Here is a 14,536-nt window from a genome sequence, read left to right as displayed (position 1 = left end):
GTCTGTGAAGTTTCTGAGCTGTTTTTTGTCTGTGAAACCATGTATTCTTCCGTCAATCCGGAAAGTGAGTTTTGCTCAGTATAGTATTCTGGGTGAAGCATTCATTTCATTCAGTCTTGTCACAATATCCCACCACTGCTTTCTGGCATTGAGTGTTTCTGGTGACAGGTCTGTTGTAAATCTCAGGGAAGCTTGCTTGAACGTAATTTCCCCTTTTGATCTTGCTGTTTTCAGAATTCTGTCTCTATCTGTGGGATTTGTCATTGTGACTAGGATGTGTCTTGGGGTGTTCTTTCTGGGGTCTCTTTTGGTTGGTACTCTTCGAGCATGTAGGATTTGATCACCTATATTCTTTAGCTCTGGAAGTTTCTCTTTAATGATGTTCTTGACCATTGATTCTTCCTGGGAATTTTCTTCCTGGGTCTCTGGGACTCCAATGATTCTTAAGTTGTTTCTGTTGAGCTTATCATAGACTTCTATTTTCATCTGTTCCCATTCTTTGACTAATTTTTCCATTGTCTGCTCATTTGCTTTAAGTTTTTTGTCCAATCTCTCCTGCTGTATGGAATTGTTATGTATCTCATCTTCCACAGCACCAAGTCTATTCTTAGCTTCTGATACCCTGTCCCAGAGCTTATCTATTTTGTCATTCACTTCGTTTACTGACTTTTTCAGGCTTGTTAATTGATATGTTATTTCAGTTTGGAGTTTTGTGATTTCTGCCTTCATATTTTCTTGGTTCTTATTAGTGTTCTGTTCAACTCGATTCATGGTTTCTTTGAGTTCTTTGAACATATTCCATATTGCTAGTCTAAAGTCCTTATCTGAGAGGTTGATTAGTTGGTTGGCCATTATCTGGTCATCAGAATTGTCCTCTTCATTCTCTATGTCTGATGCTGGCCTGCGTTGTTTCCCCATTGTCACACTTGTATTTTGGGTTTTTCTATGTGTTGTGGTGGTATTCATTGGCTATATGATGTAGGCAGCACACTTCTCTGGCTCCGCCCTTTCTGGATGGGCTGACTTGTCTCTAAGGGAGGGGAGTCCTCTGTGGGTGAAGCCTCACACTGGATCAAATCTTAGGCCCAAGCATTCAACGGAGAAGACAGTTCGAAGAGGAATGCTTGCTTCTGTGTTATAGCTCAGTTCTTAGTGTGATTTTTTCTTCTTGTTACGATGGTGTTCTTTTCTTAGAAAGAGTGCACGGCCGCGTAGCGAAGCGGAGAGGCCGTGCTCTGCTGGAGCCTCTTTTGCCCCACTCCCAAGAGTTTCACGCAAGAGGACAGTAGAGAAACATTTACAAGGAGCACTCACAGTTAGGCTCCACTGGGCAGGCGCAGATTCGTGGCTTTTCCCTGCCTGATGTCCCAAACAGGGCAGCTGGCTTCTGCGAAAGCCCGCCGGTTTTCATGTTCTGGAGACCCGCCCTGGAAATGGCGTCTGGGAGAGCAGATTTCTGGAGCCTCCTTTGCCCCACTCCCAAGAGTTTCACGCAAGAGGACAGTAGAGAAACATTTACAAGGAGCACTCACAGTTAGGCTCCACTGGGCGGGCGCAGATTCGTGGCTTTTCCCTGTCTGATGTCCCAAACAGGGCAGCTGGCTTCTGCGAAAGCCCGCCGGTTTTCACATTCTGGAGACCCGCCCTGGAAAATCCAAGCTTCATATTTTCAGAGAACTAGTAAACTGTGTCTTCAAGACATATTTTATTTCTCATTTATTCTGTCACAGAAATTAACCTCTTTTGGTTTGTGTTTTGCTTTTCTAGCAGGAGATGCTAGCTTGGGGAATTTATTTGTTTTTCAGATACTGATGGGTAATGTAGAGAGGATTTCTTCCATAACTGCTCTGTTCAGGATCCATCTGAATATGAAATTGGTCTCTGTCCCTTTGCCTTTTGTAGAAATAAAATTTTTAAAATATATAGTATATCTACCAGAAACTTTTAATAATCTCTGTACTCAGTAGCGAAATGTGAGAAGCATCACATTTGCCTTGTATGCAAGCCAACCTAAATTTAATCCCTGGCATCCTAGTTGTTCTTCCATAGGGCAAGTTTCCACAGGGCAAGTAGCTGCGATGATAGAAATGGCTTCAATCTGGGGCCAGAGTGGTAGCACAGCGGTAGGGTGCTTGCCTTGCACGCTACTGACCCAGGAAGGACTTGGTTCAATAGATTCCTGGTGTTCCATATGGTTCCCCAAGTCAGGAGCGATTTCAGAGCGCATGGCCAGGAATAACCTGTCACTGGGTGTGGTCCAAAAAACAAAAACAAAACAAAAAAAGTGGCTTCACTCTAAAGGCATGCTGGAGGTATGGCCTGAATCCTTGGCATGTCTACTAATTTTTCTGAGGCACCAAGTCCGATCATAGTGCCCAGCTTCAGACAGTCTCTTTAAATTTTTCATCCTTTGGAAGAGCACCCTGGTTCTGCAGATTTAAATGCCCTCAAAGTCTTCCAGCCTGGTGTCTTGTTCACTCTATTATACCTTCACATCTCTATCAGAAAAGGGGTTAGAACCCTGACTTTCTTCTCCCACCAGATTCCATGTGGCTTCCTTTCAAAAATTCAGCTTGTGGAGAGAGAAGGAGAGAGAGGGAGAAAGATCTGCTTAAGAGGCAGGCAGGAGAGAGGGAAATTAGTGACTTCGGTGGTAGGAAATGTGCACTGATGAAGGGATGGGTGTTGGACATTGTATGATTAACTCAATCATGACCAACTTTGTAACTGTATCTCACTGTGATTCAATTAAATAATTTATTTTAAAAAAGTTTAGGATCCTGGATTAACAGTTGTTCTCTGGTGTAATGCTAATGCAAACTGCCCGAGTTATTTACATCACAGTAGAAACCAGTTGGTTTCTGCTTGTATTTTGATGGGATCTTTACCTAATACTGCTCATACCACCATGTCTTATGAATGTATCTATACCCCATTTAAATTTTTTATTTATTGTTTTATTATAGTTTAGTTCACTTAGTTACAATAGTGTTAATGGTTTTGATGTACAAAGTTATTGCACTGTCAATACCACTAAAGTATCTAAGAATTTTTATTACTGTCTCTGTGTCTCCTCTGTCCATCTGCACTCTGGTCTTTAAAAGTAATGAGAGAGGGATGAGAGAGAGAATAAAAAAGAAAGAGACAGACAGACAGACAGATATAGAGAGAAATGCATTTGGGTGTTCTTCTAACTTTAGTAAGACAAAGAATGTTGTCAGGAAGAAATAGTTCTTTGTCTCTTGAGTTTCTAGTTAAAGACAGCCTTTTGATATAATGATCTTTTTCTATACAAATTCTATACAAATATAGATTCTATACAAATATAAAAAATCAGTTAAAGATTCCCAAATACTTTTTCAATTAAAAATCCTTTCAAGGGAAATAATGAAGACATTTTATAGTCTCTGTCTTTTTTGTCTGCCATACTTGCTTCTTATCTTTTCTCACTTGAATTTCAGCTAATATAATTTGGAAGGTACTTATTCTATTTTAACTGTTATTATTACCAAATTCAGCTACGTATTATTAAATTCTGAATCAAGGGTATTGGTCTAAGTCAAAAAGAGCCCCAAATCTTCTCTGAACAGTTTGGTTAGTTCCTTTTCTGATCAGCCTTAAGAGGGCGCACAAACCTCTTCAATTCAGTCTGGCATAAGACTTTTTCTAAAACAGCTTTGAAGGACAGAGATCAGCTCTGTTATCACAGTTATCACAGAAAGTAAGAACTTTTGGCTAGTTCTTCAATCCTGTGTTCTCCCATGTTCTCACTTGCTTGTTTCTATATTCCTTTGCTTACTTATTTCCACTCTGGAGAAGCCTATACATCTCTCAAACACACATTTTGCTCTTTCTCTCCCCTCACATCTTTTGAAATAAGTTTTCATTAAAAGCTACTTTGCTCCACCACCCCAAAAGCAAGAACTTTCCAAGTGCAACTTACTTCATAGAGCAGTAGTTCATCAAGTTCAGATGAAGTGGATTGGGGCAACAGAAAAATCTCTACAATGATAACGCAACTCAAGTATATCACACACATTCACTAAATCCAGTGATTACAAGACTTTATAATCATGCCAAAAGATAACTTGGAAAACCAAAATCCAGCCAAGTTCAAATATTTCACCCCAGTAAAGTAGAAATAAAATTTATACAGTGAATAGTATATCTACCAGAAATCTTTATGAATTTCTATACTCAGTTGTAAAATATGCAAAGCATCCTCATTAAATTAAAAAATGTGAGAAGAACTTCCCTGTGTTACCTACAGCATGATCCTTATTATTATTCTTACATTAAGGCAAACCTGGAACAGAAAGGACAAAAAAGGTGTTTCCTTTCAGAAAATATGGTCTTCTATATTTGAGGGTTGACCTAAGTTCATGGCTCAGATATGATGGGGACCAGTAAAAATAAAATAAGGAAAAATATGCAGACTCCTGGCTACAACTTTTTGTGATTTTTATATCAATAAATGAGATAGTAGGAAAAGAGAAAGTGGGAGGAAGAGACAATAACAATAGATAGTTTGATATATGATAGTGCTTATAGTTTTGAGATTCAGAACTAATAAGAGATATCAGACAAGCAGCTTGAGCAATGAGTCTACACCAGAGCAAAGTTGGATCTAAAAATAAAAATTTGGGACTCATCTGAATACAAATGATGTTAAATAGTTTTAGCCAAACTAAATTCCTAGGAGAACATTGAGAATGTGATCAACATTTGGAGGCAAGAAAAGGAGCTTGAGGAGGAGTGGCCCTGAGAGATAAGAGGCAAGGCCCAAGTTTATGATTCACAGAACTGGGGGAAAGAAAATAGCTTTTGAAACAAAGACAGGGAAAGATATCACTGGTCAGATGCTGAATGCACATGGAAGTCAGGTAGAATGAGTGGAGAGATAGATAACTCTGGGACTGATTATTTTGAAAACTGTTGCTGATCCTGTCAAAAAGTTGGAGGATGATTCAAACTCCACCTGGGTTGGATCAGAAGAATCAGACATGAAAAGTTTCAGACAAACCACAGTCATGACGTGTTGTATGCTATATTTTTTTAAAGAAGTAAAATTATAGGAGGGAGGGGCCAGAGCGGTGGCACAGGCAGTAGGGCATTTGCCTTGCACGTGCTAACCTAGGAAGGACCACAGTTCGATCCCCTGGCATCCCATATGGCCCCCCAAGTTGGTTTTGGTTTTTGGGCCACACCCGGTGACACTCAGGGGTTATTCCTGGCTATTCATTCAGAAATTGTTCCTGGCTTGGAAGGCCATCTGGGATGCTGGGGAATTGAACCGTGGTCCATCCTAGGTCAATGTGTTCAAGGCAAATGCCCTACCACTTGCACCACTGCTCCAACCCCACTATTTTAATTTTTCATTGATTTATTTATGGTTCTAAATTTTTGGACCCTCTTCAAATAGGATTATCATGGAGATAAATGTCTTTATAGCACAATAGCTAAAAAGACTTACTTACATATATATTTCTGGTCCCCAACCCTTAAAAATTGAATGCAGTGAGGCCACTGGAATGCTAAATACACAAAAGAAAACATAGGAAATCATAAACATGTGAGATTAATTTAATTGGTGAACTTAACAGTCACATCTTCATCAAACTCTTTGTGGTAGCATGTTGGCTTCACTTTTGAACATATAGATCCAAGTGTATTCAGATATACTTTTCTATACATGCCATCAGTTATAAGAGCTAGTCAGATTATTTTTAGGAAACCGTTTTTCTGTCCAAGTTAATCATAGCTTTCTTTTCTGTTGCTGTGGATATGCTAACAAATGGAGCATTTTCAAACCAACCTGACAACCTCTTCACCTGAGAATCCCATCGAATCAAAGGAATCTCTGGAAGCCCATAGGATGCCTACTTCCTTTGTATTAGATACTGAGTCTTGTATGTTAGAGCCAAGTCAAAGAAAGGGAATTAGAATGCTTATAATCACATTATAAATCCCTAGAGAAAATGAATTTCCATTTCATCTTGTGTGCCTCTTTCTCTAATAGCTAACCAGTGCACTGAATACCAGTTTTTCAGTAGGTATTTGTCAAATAAATACATCCAGACCCAAAAAAATCAATATCAATAGAGATTATTGGAGATAGAGCTAAAATTGGGCTCAGGAAATAATGCATTCTCTTTCATTTCTCCATACAGTACACATACTCCCTGGGAATCATCATCATTTTTATTCACAAAGAGACAAAATAGCTCTGAGTACCTTTCAGCTCATAAATTCTTATATTTGTGAATAAACATTCTTAAAATTGGGGACGAGGATTCAGAACTCCATTGTTCAACAAAAGAACAGTGTTTAACTCCACTGTGCAAGTTTAAAAGAATTCTTGCTTTGGTGAGAGGAAGGATTTCTTTTTGCTGTTTGTTTGTTTGTTTCATTTATTTCCCCAACATCCAGCAGAATAAATGTAGGTTTCATTAATTAGTGTGATTGTAAGTACTGCTGTTATTTGCATTTGTTCACACAAGCATGAGCTCCCACAGGAAAGACAGAATCTGCCAAGAGCTTCTCTCCAATGTCTGTTAAAAGTGTCACCTTGGAGGAGCCAAACTAACCCTTATACCCCTTGCATTTTCTCAGACTAGCCTTCCCTTCTAGGCTTTCAACTAGCCCATGCAAATTACCCATAAGGGTTTTTATTAAAGCTCTGCACCCACCTTCCCGTGGGTTTTTCTATTCAATCCACTTTCTTCCTATTTCCTCCCCCTTAGTCACCTCTCTCCTTTCCCTTAACTCCCTGTTAACATAACCCATGGTGAGGAGAGCCAACAATAATGAGCCCCCAGGAACTGATTCAAAGCTGCTGTAAAACTTTTTAAATTAAACCCTGGAGATTAGAAAAGTGGTAATTAGAACTCTTGATTTGAAGTGAACTAGCATCACTCCTCAAGGCGCTTTCATGACTGTGCCCACAAATCTTTAGGACTCTAGGGACAAAAACCCTCTCTGCCTTGCTTGCCAAGAACCATTCTACTCCATAGTGGGCAAAGTCTTCCAAGAACCTTGTGGGAAGAGTCTCAAATCTTTGTGCTGACTGGTTAGGATACATTTCATTTTCCACTATTAGAGCCAGTTGCTTTGAGGAGTATCAATGGAAATCAGTATTTGCTTCTGTGAACAACTTCTCCGAATCAATTCCAGCAGGGACATAAGAGTGAAAGGAAAGAAACATAGTTGGCAAGTAATTTTACTTGTTCATGTTAGAAAGTTATTTTTTTTTACTTATTATCTATATATGCTATACTTTCTTCAAGGGACTGAAACATGGTTGCGAACAAGTCTTTGACCTTGTAGAGGATTGATTCGGTAATTAAAAAATACAATCAAAAAGTAAGAAGTTGAAAGTTTTATTTTAATATAACCAAAACACTTTGAAGAATTCTAACACTAAATTTTAACAAGGTATGTTTATTATCTATATATTGAAAGCCCAAAAACTGATGAAATAAATAAAAGACCAAATAAATAAGATATAAACTTTGTACATGAGTTGGAAGTCTCGGTGTTGCTATATTAATTCTCCCTCATTTGCTCTATACATTTCATTAAATTTTAATATCATAGAAGATACTAAAAAAACAAATAAAAGGCAATGCTAAAACCAATTCTTAAAATGACAAATTTGAAGAATTTTAAATATCTTTGCTTAAGGTTTCCTAGAAAGCAACATTAATTGGAACAGTGTAATAGTTCTGAAAAGATGGACACATGAAGAAATATCAAGCTGTAGAATTCAGATACAGATTCAGATGAAAAATCAGTTTATATTTTTCACCAAGACGTAAAAGAAATTTGCTGAAGAGAGACCATTTGATCACAAGAACTTGAGATTTTGTGCTTGTTTGTGAAACAGCAACAGCACATAGAATCATGTATTAGTGCTGAGATTGTAAGTGCTGACATGACAATAACCTGAAATATCTAACTCTGATTTGAAGCCTTAAGGAAACTGTTAGAAAAAATTGAAAAGATTTCTACATGCTCTGTAAGGAGTTAGTTGCCTGTGAAACCTTGTAAAATAGAAACCCCAACAATGAAATGAGGTAGCATTCAGCAAAGAGGTTTTAAGACAAGCAAGAAAAACTGAACAAAACTACAAAATTAAGAAGCTCCGTGAAAGAACTAGACTGAGGAAGCAATCATCCGTCTGAGAAATTTAGAAGGAATTTAGGGAGTGAAGAATGTATGAGACTGAACCGTGAATCAACTTCTCACCAATTCAAAAATACAACAACCATTACACAATTTCAACATAAGAACAAATTGGGGTGAAATTTCTGAAAAATATCAGAAGTTTCAAAAATCAATCCTTTCATTCTTCTTCCTTTCTCTCCCACAAAATAAATAAATAAATAAATAAACCAAGCTGGAGAGAGAGTGCAGGAGTAAAGTGACAGTAAAGTGATAGTGCCTTGTGTAAAGCGACAGTACTTCAAATCCCTGCTACCACACAAGGTCCCTTGAGCACTATCAATGGTTACTCCTAAACACAGAACCAGAAATATCCCCTAAGATTGGCCCAACCCCCTCTCCACTGCTAGGCAGAAGTTAATAGAATTAATTGAAAGTTTATAGAATTAATTGAAATAAATAGAAATAAAGTCAATTTCTGTTTATATATGTCTTTATTTAAGCACCATAATTACAAACATGAGTGTAGTTGGGTTTCAGTCATAAAAAGAACACATCATCCCTTCACCAGTGTAACATTTCCACCACCAATGACCCCTTCTTCCCTATCCCCTGCCTGTATTTGAGATAGGCATTCTACTTCTCTCACTCATTAACATTGTCATGATAGTTGTTAGTTATTTCTTTCTTTCTTTTTTTTTTTTTTTTTTTTTTTTTGGTTTTTGGGTCACACCCGGCAGTGCTCAGGGTTTATTCCTGGTTCTAGGCTCAGAAATCGGCCCTGGCAGGCACAGGGGACCATATGGGATGCCAGGATTTGAACCACCGTCCTTCTGCATAAAAGGCAAACGTCTTACCTCCATGCTAAATCTCCAGCCCCTGTTAGTTATTTCTTTAACATTGTTCACCACTCTTTGTGGTGAGCTTCACACCATGAGCCGATCCTTCCAGCTCTCATTTCTATGGTCTCTGGACATTATTACAATAATGTCTTTTATTTTTCTTAAAATCATAGATGAGAGACTATTCTGTTTCTCCCTCTGACTTATTTCACTGAGCATATTAGTTTCCATGTCCATCATGTATAGGAATATTTCATGACTTCATCTCTCCTGATGGCTGCATAATATTCCATTGTGTATTCCATTGTGTACCACAGTTTCTTTAGCCATTCATCTGTTGAAGGCCATCTTGGTTGTTTCCAGAGTCTAGCTATTGTAAATAGTGATGCAATGAATTTATATGTGAGGAGGCATTTTTTTACTATGTTTTTGTGTTCCTAGGGTATATCCCTAGGAGTGGTATAGCTGGATCATATGGATCATATCGATTTCCAGTTTTTTGAAGAATCTCTGTATTGTTTTCCACAAAGGCTGGTCTAGATGGCATTCCCACCAACAGTTGAATGAGAGTTCCTTTCTCTCCACATCTGCCAGCACTGATTGTTCTTGTTCTTTGTGATATGTGCCATTCTCTGTGGTGTGATGGTACCTCATTGTTGTTTTAATTTGCATCTCCCTGATGATTAGTGATATGGAGCATTGTTTCATGGGCCTTTGGCCATTTGTATTTCTTCTCCCCATTTTTTGATGGGATTAGATGCTTTTTCTTAAGTTCTGTCAGTATCTTGTATACTTTGGATATTAGCCCCTTATCTGATGGGTATTGGGTAAATAGTTTCTCCTATTCTGTGGGTGGCTTTTGTATGCTAGTCACTATTTCCTTTGAGGTGCAGAAGCTTCTCATCTTAATATCTTCCCTTAATATATTCTGTTTATCTCTGCTTTCACTTGTTTGAAAAGTAATGTTTCCACCTTGAAGATGTCATTAGTCTCAATGTCATGGAGTGATTTATCTACATGTTCTTCTATATACCTTATTGTTTCAGGTCTGATATCAAGGTCTTTAATCCATTTAAATTTAGCCTTTGTGCATGATGTTAGATGGAGCTCTAGGTTCACTTTTCTGATTGTGGCTGACCAGTTGTCCCAACACCACTTGTTGAAGAGGCTTTTCTTGCTCTATTTTGTATTTATTGCCCCTTTATCAAAGCTTAGTTGAATGTATGTCTGGGGAACATTCTCTTAATACTCAAGTCTATTTCACTGATCTGAGGGTCTGTCTTTTTTCTAATACTATGCCATTTTAATGACTATTGCTTTGTAATACAATTTAAAGTTGGGGAAAGTGATGCCTACCATATTCCTTTTCCCAAGTATTACTCTAGCTATTTGTGGGTGTTTATTGTTCCAAATGAATTTCAGGAGTGTTTGATCCACTTCTTTGAATAATGCCATGGGTATCCTTAGAAGAATTGCATTAAATCTGTATAATTACTTGTTAGGTATTGCCATTTTAATAATGTTAATCTTCCCAATCCATTATCAGGGTATATGTCACATTTCTTAGTGTCCTCTTCTATTTCTTGAAGCAGGGTTTTGTAGCTTCTTTGTATTGGTCCTTCACCTCTTTATTTTAAACCTTATTGATTGATTGGTCCTTGGGCCACACCTAGTGGTTCTCAAGGTTTACTCCTGGCTCCACACTCAGAAATCACCCCCAGCAGGATGGGGGACCATATGGAATACTGGGAATCGAACCAGTTCCCTCCCAACTTAGTCACATGCAAGGCAAACACCCTACCATTGTGCTATCTCTCCAGCCCTGGTCCTTCACCTCTTTAAGTTGACTTAAGTAGTTAAATTGACTTTAAATAGTTAAGTTGACTTCAAGATATTTGAGTTTGTGTGACACTAATGCTAATGGGATTGTTTTTTTAATGTCCATTTTTTCTCTATCATTATTGGTGTATAAGAAGGCCATTGATTTTTGCATGTTAATTTTGTAGCCTGCCACTTTGCTGTAATTTTTTATTGTTTATAGAAGCTTTTTGGTAGATTTTTTAGAATTTTTAAATACAGTAGCATCTCATCTGTAAAAATGAGAGTTGATTTCTGTCTTTACTACCTGGATGACCTTGATATCTTTTCCTTGCCTAATTGCTGTGGCCAGTACTTCCAGTACTATGTTAAATAGAAGTGGTGAGATGGGACAGCCTGTCTTGTACCAGATTTTAGAGGAAAGGCTTTTAGTTTATCCCCATTGAGTATAATATTTGCCATTGGCTTCTGGTAAATAGCTTTGACTATATTGAGAAAAGTTCCTTCCATTCCCACCTTTTTTTTAATTGTTGTTTTCTTTATTTTGATTTTTGGGCCACACCCTGTGACTCTCAGGGGTTGCTCCTGGCTATGAGCTCAGAAATCGCTCCTGGCTTGGGGGACCATATGGGATGCCAGGATTCGAACCACCATCCTTCTGCATGCAAGGCAAACACCCTACCTTCATGCTATCTCTCCAGCCCCTCCATTTCCATTTTGTTGAGAGTTTTTATCATGAACCAGTGTTGGACCTTCTCAAATGCTTTCTCTGCATCTATTAATATGATCATATGATTTTTATTTTTTCTTTTGTTGATATTATGTATTATGTTGGTTGATTTGCATATGTTAAACCACCCTTGCATCTCTGGAATGAAACCTATTTGGTCACGGTGTATGGCCTTCTTAATGAGGCAGGCATTGGATCCCATTTAATAGACTTTTGTTGAGGATTTTTGCATCTGTATTCTTTGGGAATATTGGTCTGTAATTTCCCTTTTTTGCAGCATCTCTTTCTGCTTTAGGTATCAGGGTGATGTTAGCTTCATAAAAATTGTTATTGTTAATTATTGCTATTGTTGTTTGCCCAGCAAAATATGAGTAAATATAAAGAAAAAGCCTTGGCCTAAATACAAGGATACCTTACCCCTGAAGTTTTCTGGCATAAGACCAACTCTGGGCTCCAGGCATACTAGTTTGTCCAACCCCTGAGTCATTATCTGTGGTCCCAGTAAAATTTTTTTTTTACACAATCACTGTTATTAGTGTTAGGTTTCTTTAGTTAAAGATCCTGGTTTCTGTGCATATCCTACATCAAAGTCAGAATGATGTGGAGCATCCTCTCATTTCACCTCACCATTAGAGGGCAATGCTGAGAGCCCTGCCCTGAAAGCAGGTTGTTTCTATTGCTAAGTCATCTGGATGTGAAAAGAACCCTCTGGAATAATTTGATGCCAGGGCAGCAGCAGGGTCTTCCCTGGTATAGGTTTACTTCCTGGTGATTTTATAGACATCTATGGTTGTTTCTGTAGATGGTATCTATGGTTCAGGGGTGAATGAACAATGCCCATTCTTCTGAAGCCTAAGCCAAGTCTTTATGACAATGTTCAGGGTGTAAGGCTCCACTGCATTACAAAATTTGAGCTTTCCTATCTCTATTACACAAGAACTTGTTTGCATATGTAATATCTTCCCATTTTAATGTGCCTATGCAAAAAAGGAACAATGGCACAAGATATTATTGGTGCATATGGAGGCTGAGGGAATAAGCCCAACAATCCCCGTAACTTGGTTCTAACATGAACTCTAAACAGAGAGACTTTTCTACCAGAATTCCTTATTGAACAGATCTCTCTCACACACACACACACAAAACAGTGGGAAAATTGTCACTGTATAAGAGGATATTCATTAAGGGTTATAGCTTTTAAGGGGATACATCTAAGATATTCAAAGGATATAAGTCTTTAGAAATAGTCAGAGATGTATGTAAATCTGGGGCACCATTTTGATCTGTGATTTGGCCTTGTGGAGTCTGTAAAATGGCTCTGAGCAGTCACATATGAGGAAAAATCCTTGAGCGGGGACTTCTCAGAATCTGAGTGTGGTAGCAAGCAAAGGTCCACAGTGAAGGGAGATGGAGGAAAGGAGACCACTGAGAGTAGATCAATATCAACAGAGTATAGTGCTTTTCCTCAGGCTGAGAGCCTATCTTTTCACTTTGGGAGCTGGTCGGCAGCTGGTTTGAGTGAGGATAATGATTTACTTCTTGAGAAGCCAAGAACTGAGGATAAAAAGGATTAAATGTGGGATAATAACAGGAGGGGGTGAGGGAGTGAAGGAATAGAAATGAGCTTATAAGGTGGTGAGCCAAGGGGGGAAGGACAGTATACAACATAGACATTCTGTATATTGCAAATGTACATTAAACAGACAAAGATATGGCCGACCTGTACACCCACACACATACATCATCAGACACAAAGGATCGACCCATCAGTTACATTCAAAAAGTTGACCCAAATAAAATGGGACAGAATGCTTAAAATATAAAATAAAATTTAAAAAAGACAGCAAGTCTGATATAGAGGTTTTCCATTTCCTAGGCCCGTCATGCTTGGTGAGGGTAGACTATACTGAAAAGAGGCTTCATGAATTAGATCGTGAATAGTGTCTTTCTTAAAAAAAATCGTAGTATTTGAGGCTAGAAAACTAAGTGAAATGGTAATGATCACTTATGTGGAGTCAATACCATGAAATGGACATATGTCACAGAAGACATTGGACAGATATTGGTATGGCAAACACATATACTCATGCGCTTATATCAGCATTACACTTAGGATAATTTCATGGGTTACAGTTGAAAAACTGGCCCACATACAGTGAGAAAGGAGCCCTTTTTAAAAGAAAAGAGTAAATAATATATACTAAAATAAAATAAAAAGAAAGAAAATATACACATATGTATAAAAGTTGGCTAGTCTGGTGTAATGGTTTTCCATTTTCTAGACAAAACATGGTTAGTGATGGTAAATTTCACTGAAGAAAGGTTTCATGGATTGTATTGTGCATAGAGCATTTTTAAAAAAAAATCATAATTTTCAAATCTATAAAGCTCAGTATTATGGTAGTAGGCCCTATATATGGTGTTTATACCATGAAATACTGTGCAGTGGGTCTTGAACATATCATTTCTTTACCTAAAAGCAATCTAAGATTATGAGCTCTATGATATCCTGTTAAACTATCTAATCTTTAGCACCCTTACGCAGTTTTAAGAATGGAGACTGATGGGAAGGAAAGTTGCCGGCGATTTCCCCAAGCCATTCCCCAAGTCATTCGACTTGAAGCCTTTCAGTCCCTCAGGCAGACAAAAGCCTCCGGGTTCCCAGAACGAAAGTAAAAGTTCAGCGTTGATCTGGGAGCCGGAAGTTGGCCAGCCTCTTCCCCTAGACCGCTTCTCCTGTGCTGGGTGGGGGTTGGGGGAAGACCTGGGGTACTCTTCAAAGTCTTCCCCAGCACCCACCTCGCTGGCCCCCCTGGTCAGGGGCTCAGGGATGGCCCTGTAGTGCAGGGTAGAAAGAGAGGAGGCTGTTGGGGGGGAGCCTAGGCCCCGTTAGCCCCATAATAGCCCTGAATTTTATACTGCGGATTACTAGAGACCTCTGGAAATGAGTGGGGTTTGAAGGAGAATGAACATAAGGACTGGA

Source organism: Suncus etruscus, chromosome 1, assembly GCF_024139225.1.
Source record: "Suncus etruscus isolate mSunEtr1 chromosome 1, mSunEtr1.pri.cur, whole genome shotgun sequence".
Lineage (NCBI taxonomy): Eukaryota > Metazoa > Chordata > Mammalia > Eulipotyphla > Soricidae > Suncus > Suncus etruscus.
This window is presented reverse-complemented; position numbering follows the sequence as displayed.